We start from the raw sequence: 6,846 nt of genomic DNA, 5'->3' as shown, positions 1-6,846 counted from the left end.
CTGTGCCAGGATTTCCACCCTGAACAAGTTCCCAAGCAGCCGCTTTGACAGCTTCATTTCCTTTCTTAAAGAAAGGAGGGGAGACAGTTCCTGCACCTCAACCCAGGTGCTGAGTTCAGGTCAAGGCAAAGACAGGGAACCAGGGACCAGGGTGGAGCATCCTTCTGCTCCTCAGTGTGACTTCACAGCTTTCATTTGAATGGTTGGGAGCCTGCAAGGCGCCCCGAGGCCTGCAGCTTCCCGCCCACGCGCCCCTCCTCCCCCTCGCCGTCACGTGGCCGATGCTGCCCCGCTGCCCTAGCAACAGGCCCTCTGGCGCCCGCCAACCAGCGCGCCGCGGCCTCGGCGGAGCCAATAGAGAGGCGGGGGCGTGGCAATCCTGCGGCCGGGTGGGGAGAGGGGACGCCCCGCTCGGCGCCGCCATTTTGGCCGCTGAGGAACAAAAGAGTCAGAGTCTCCGCCCGCGCCGCCGCCAGGTAACTCGTGCCCGCCTAGTCCCCGCCGGGTGCCGCCCTGTTGAGGGGGAGGTGGGAGTCGGGGTTCCCCTCCCCCTCTGCGGCCGGGTCTGGCGTGTGGCTCCCGGGACCCCGGCGCGGCCCATCCCCCATTGGCCAGAAGTTCTCGGCCCGTGCGGATCTCGGGGACCGGGGAAAGGAGCGAGTATTTCCTTCCTTCCCCGGGGGTGCAAATCTGTGCTGAGCGGGGGTGGTCCCCTTGGAGGATGCAGCCCGTGGGGGTACGTGAGGGGCGAGCGCCGTCGGGCAGGGAGGCCCCGTGCCTTACATCGGGAAGGAGGGAGGCTGTTCGACAGCTGAAGTCGGGATTTCCTGCCGGGGATGGGGGTGTATTTGTGTTTGCTCCAATCTTTATATCCTTATTGAGAGAGGAGAAATGGGGCCCTGTATTATGTTCCCTGAGGGAGGGTCTTCCTCCTCCTGTGGAAAGGCTGAAACGTTTGCTTCCCTTGTGCAGTTCTGTGACTCATCTCGATACTGTCTGAATGAGCTCAATTCATAGTGCGATGGGAGGCGGAGAGGTCAGGTCAGCGGAGCCCCTCCGTCACCTTTAGCTACTGTGTCTCCCCTCCCCATCAAGCCTGTGGTTTTTAATAAGGGTATCTTACCCTGTGGAATTATTAGATGTTCTGGAGAAGCCTGGGGATTTCTCTTCTCTTTCTTTCCTGATGCAGCTTTTTGAGAAGGGGATTTCTGCTTTATGGTATCTGGTCCTGGAAATTAAATCTGCCATTGGTGCACCGTATTTTTGTGTTTACAGTGCTTTTCTGTGCCTTGCAATTGTGATGCTCTTGCAAGCTTATTTAACATGTGAAATTATATAGATAGCTATAGTTTGGAGGGTGGGGGGGATTGAAGGTGTGTGCCTGTGGTGTGTTGTGTGTGGTTTGTTTGTTTTTTTAACCATGTTTTAAAAAAAACAAATACAGCACCTTCCAATGCCCCCAAAGGGTGTTGGATCTGTCAGAGAGAATTGGGCAGAAGGCAGGGTGGGGAGATAACTTAGGGGCTGACCGCTTCAGAAGGGAGTGTGCTTGATAATAACCTACTGTCATAACATCTGAGTAAGTAAACTGTTGTCTGTGAAAGCTTATGTCTTTCTTGCTTTCTGAGTGAGGTAATCTCTAAAGTGCCTCTGCCTTGACTTAAGACTAACATGGCTAACTACCTCCTTCTGCTAGAGACCTGGGCAAGGAAGACAAGGTTATGAGATAACAAGGCGAATCTTTTACATAGCACTGTGTAACTTTAAAGGATTTGCTACAATAAGGGGTTCCATAAACAACTTAATTATTCATTTATTGAAGCAAGTAGATTTCTCCAACCGTATTTTTATGAGGATTTGTCACGGTTGTGCCTTAAGACTCCATCTGAGACTGTGGCCTAGCTCTCGGATACTGTTTCGTGTTGCCTAGGAAGACACCAGGGTGGATAAAAATCAATAAATTTTTTTTTAATTTTTTTTTAATTAAATAGGATTTTTTCACTTATTTTGTTAAAAAAGCATCTTAAAATAAAAAATAAAATTATATAAAGAGAGTTTTAATTTAAGGTATGCTACAGCTCAAAGATTGTCATGGAATATAGGGATTATAATTTATAATTCTGTACTATTTGAGACAATATGTTCATGTAACCTTTTTAGAAGCGTTTATAAATAGGTTACAACAGGCCATGGACTATATTAGGGGCCCAGTCCTATGAGGTTCCAAGAGGCTCCTCTACAGACTAGTGAAGATTAAAGAAAACTATTTTACCTAATGGGACTCAATGCTCAGTCTAGAACAGGGGTTGGCAGTATTTTTGGACAGAGTGCCAAAAACACCTGCCAGCTCAGCTTGTAAGATGTTGTGGTATGCCAGAAGTGGAAGGCAGGGGAGCTGTGAGGGGCCCAATCCTTGTTGTGGAAGTGCATCCCTGACCTTTTCCCTGCCGTCCATCCCAAGGTGTATGTTGCTTGCCGCACTCTGGCACCAGTGGGGTCTAGAAGATCCCATTAAGCATCTTTGTGATGCTTAGTTTCAGTTCTCAAACTATGCATTTATCTCTCCAAAGATCACAGGCAGACAAGGTACTTTGGGTAGATAATAGATGTGATATCTTTTATAAGACCAACTAAATAGTTGGAAAAATTGGTTTTGCAAGTTTTCAAATGCCCTTCTTCAGGCATAGGGAGAGTTTGTCGTCTCCAGAGATAACATCCTTGTTAACAGCAGTATATGAAGATGAGAGAGAACTGACCTGGTACCCAACCATCAACCTTGTTGTCTCTTTGCCAGTTTGTGTACGTACAGTCAAGGCCTAACCTTTCTTTAAAAGTGCAGAGTTTCAAGAAGTTAAATGAATAAAGGATATCAAACAAGAATGCACTTCTTGTAGAAAACAGTGATTTTAAATTGAGGCTTCCTGACCAGTGATTTAGATCCTTTCCACCCTGAGAGACTTCTCTGCCTTGTTTATTATTTCATAACAGTTGATGGGAGAAATAAATGAAGGTGAAAAGATGAAGTGACTTCCCAGAGGTGGACTAGTACTACAAGTGAGAATGAAGCCTAGGTTTGTGCATCCTGTACAAGAGGACAGTGTCAGTCCTACTGGTAGAAATCACATTGTTAGCAGAGAAGTCTCCAGATGCCCTTCTTGAGGTGTCTGAAGAATCATGCCATTTAACCCTGGTAAGAGCATAGACTAGTGTCCAAAATTACAGTAGGTTGCCTTTTTTTTATAAATATTTCCAAGACTCTGGAACTGTGTAGCTAAGGTAGAAAGTTTCAAGGGAAAATTGTAATGCAGGATAAGTATTTGAGGCTGAAATTATTGGCTTTGTTTTAAATTGATTGTGACTACTGCAGTATAACTTGATGAAGTCTTTAACTTCAGTCAGAATGCAAACAACTATTTTCAGGTTTTAAATGAAAATGTGAATTTTATATTGAAGTGCACTGAGTTAATTGCCAGTGTTTTTTCCATCAAACTTGAACATGGCACTTGTTTTATAGTTAGGAATGTGTGTGCAAAGCTGAAACGTATCCAAGAATTGAATTGTCTTTTTTTTTATTATTATTATTATTATTATTATTATTGTAGTTCACCTTTGTGGTTAACAGGGCCTCTGGTGAGCCTGCTCCCCCCTAACCCTCTTTTTTCCACTAGGAAGTGTAAATGCAGGTGAATTAGATACCCTTCATGCTATGTGTTACTGTGCTCAAGGTTGGGTATACAGTGTGTTACTTTTATCCCAACATTAAGTGAAGTATGCATAGTATTGTACGGCCTAGGTCACTAATGAATATTCTGTGTGTATTGATTAGAAATGTGGCTGGAGCCAATCTGTATTGTCCCATTATATTTGGTGCATGTACTGAATCGGTCTTAAAGTGATCTCCTTTCCAAACTAGAATGTGTTTTGTTTGCTGTTTGGAGATTAGGAGCAATGGAATGAAAATTTGCCGCCTAGTCTAGCTCATCTACTTGTCAGTTGTTTGGTTTGCTGATACCTCACTTCTTTCAGTTGGCAAAAGGGTGCGATTGGTATCTAGGCAACCCAGGTCCAGCTAAGCATCTCTGCAGCTTGCTTCAAAAGATTAAAATTTTCCATTGCAGGGGAGGATTTTTCCTTTGTGCTTGAATGCTTTCATTTGGCTTTGTGTTTTGTCGAAAGTTAAGATACCTTTGAAACAATATAACCATGTAAGAATAGTTTTAAGATGCATTATCTAGCCCTCTAATAGAATTACTCTTAATCATTATTAAAGGTATATTTTTACACTAATCTTTTCCAGCCAAAAACTAGGCAGTGGCACATTGGAATTGTTGGGGGGTTTTATTGAGAGGAAAAACACTGGAATTTCTTTGTTTTAAACCTGGCCTCACTGTCTTGTGTTGCAAAAGAGACTGTATGATGAGGTTAACAACAACAAATATGCATTGTGATGTAATGTAGGAGTCAGGAAATACTTTTGTTTTGCAAATCAAAGTAAAATTTATTATAGATCCAGAAAGCAGGAAGAAAGCTTTCTAAAACTAAAATCTTGTTAAGTAAATATTGAGTGCTGACTTTTAGTGTCAGAGGGTCTTGAGCAAACCATTGAAGCTTTTGTTGTAACTTCCTGTTTCACGTAATACAGAATTTTTGAGGTTGTGAATATGTCTAGTTGGTAAAGGACTGTGGTGAATTATATTGTTAGATAATAGTCTTTTGGCTTAAGTTTGTCAAGCTTGGAACTTTAGGTCCACTTTTTAGATGACCCAGTTTCTCCAGCTCTTCACATTGAGGTATAACCTGCAAATAAATTGTTGGGAGTCCTGTCTAGTATGGGCTAGACATATTTAAAAAAAAAAGCAAACAAAAAAACAAAAAAAACCCCCCACGATGATAGGGGACTTGCCTCTTGTACTTCGTTGTCAGTATGTTGGGGGGAGGGTATATTCTAATTACCGTTATATAGACTTTAGGTGGCTTTTTTGGCTAAATTTTAAAACATCTTATTCTTTCCGTTCATCCAGTTTGTTCAAAATTTTACTTCCAAATTCTTTCACGCTTTCTCTGTTTATTACATTTTGGAATCTGAAGCTGCATTTTGGCTTATCTCCCTTCTCCTGTGCTGTTTGCTCTAATTTTCTCCCTTTTAGTTTCGTGCTTTCTTTGCTTATCCCAGTTCTCTTGACTAGGTCCCACATGCTGCCGACCACATCCTGCTCTGCTGTCCCCAGCCAAATGCTTCCCTGCCAGATAGCTTCTTTTGCTTTCCAGTGGTTCTTTGAATATTTCAAACCCTTCTCATACTTAAAAATCCCAACATGTTCCATTCCTGCTCTGATTGTTTTTGAATAGAAAGCTGATCAGGGAGTGTTGCTGTATTTTGTCTGCTGTGTCACTTTCTACTGTTGCTTAAATAGATTTTAAGAATTTTTAAAAATTGGGCAGTAAGATCTTTATTCTACCCCAGAACAGCATTTCCTTCTGCAGTCACTTGAGGATAGCCCCCCTTCTAGTTTCATATGTCTGTATAGAATTGGGATTCAAGGTGATCCGTACAGGTATTAAGAACAGACCCTCTTTTAAACAGGAGTGCCCTCTTCCTCCACTTGCTCATCCCCCTACAAAAATGACTAAAAATAATGTGCGGTGATAAGCCTCATCAATCTTGCTGCACACTGGAATATTGTGATTGCTACGTTTAGTTTTCATTTGTTGTCTTCATGATGCACAGAGGGCTTTGACCAGAATGCTTAAATAGTAATGCAGTGGTATGATGCAGAAAGCTGGCAGTGTCTGAGTGTTTTCGGGAAGTGTATGTGATACTTGGTTGCATGCTTAGTGGAGAAAAATGCTTCCTTTTAGCGTATGTTTTCTGTTGTTTCTGTATCTGTTCCAAATGCATCGTAAATCATCTGTGCTGTACTTGAGATATGTAGGACTTTATGGTGGTCGGAGACTTGTGATGACTTCAGATGAATGCAGCTCCTGATTGCAGAGGTGAGATGCTACTTCTGAGTAGTTTAATGGCTCTTGTGTTGTTTCTGAGGCATTATTTGCAGGAGAAAATGGTCTCAGTTCCACTGAGGTGTGATTTAACTTTAAATGGTGCAGAAGGCTACGGGCATCTGCTTATTTTTGTTTAAACCATGCCTAGAATAATTTACTTGGCTAAATTGAAATAAGCCACTTTGCAATATAAAGAAATCTCTGTGTAGTGAGTTGTATTTTTAACATCGCACTGTAATGTAATCTGATTGAGTTTTCTTGTTCAGACAAGATCTAAGGTTCAAGCCCAAGGAATGCCAACTTGTCACTAGATGCTGCTAAAGTAATAGTTCCTTTTGTCTTCAGTTAAAATCAGGGAAGTTTTTGATAACTGGTTTCTGTTGTCTTATTCCTTGTTACAAATCCTGTGCAGATTTATATTTTTTTTCTTGTGTTCCTCCTTCACTTCATTTACTATACTTTTATTGTTTTGACTCTAATGATTCTCTTGCTTCACTAGAACTCCTGTCAATCAGTCTTCTAGCATAGAAAAGGCCTGATTTGATTGATTGATTGATTGATTTTAATGTAAAAGGCATGGGAGAGCAAAATCTTCAGACTTGGTTGGGGTGGAAGAGAAAAAGGGACTGAAACCAACCTCACCAACAAATTAGTTGTCTTTTTATATATCATGAGAGTTGCAGACAAGGCACAGGCTCCCTGTCCTTTTAAAAGGTAATGGCATGTTAAATGTGTTACCTTTTCACCTTGATCTGTGTTCATATTCCTAATAAATGTGAAGTAGTACTTGGAACCCCATTATCAGAAGTGATGACAAATTTAAGGTCACTTGCATTAGTTTAT

The 6,846-nt window shown here is 42.0% G+C and overlaps 1 protein-coding gene across 1 annotated transcript in view; it reads left to right on the top strand.

Moving 5' to 3' along the window:
* The first annotated feature begins 402 nt into the window (after positions 1 to 402).
* The window catches only part of IP6K2 (inositol hexakisphosphate kinase 2), a 39,417-nt gene continuing 32,973 nt past the window's right edge, over positions 403 to 6,846 (top strand). Inside the window, exons 1-2 of the mRNA XM_019504961.1 lie at positions 403 to 475; positions 509 to 513. The gene's annotated coding sequence lies outside the window, so the exon portion shown is untranslated. The remainder of the gene's footprint in view (positions 476 to 508; positions 514 to 6,846) is intronic.

This window comes from Gavialis gangeticus, unplaced genomic scaffold, assembly GCF_001723915.1.
Source record: "Gavialis gangeticus isolate Ggan-Ray unplaced genomic scaffold, GavGan_comp1, whole genome shotgun sequence".
Lineage (NCBI taxonomy): Eukaryota > Metazoa > Chordata > Crocodylia > Gavialidae > Gavialis > Gavialis gangeticus.
This window is presented reverse-complemented; position numbering and strand designations above follow the sequence as displayed.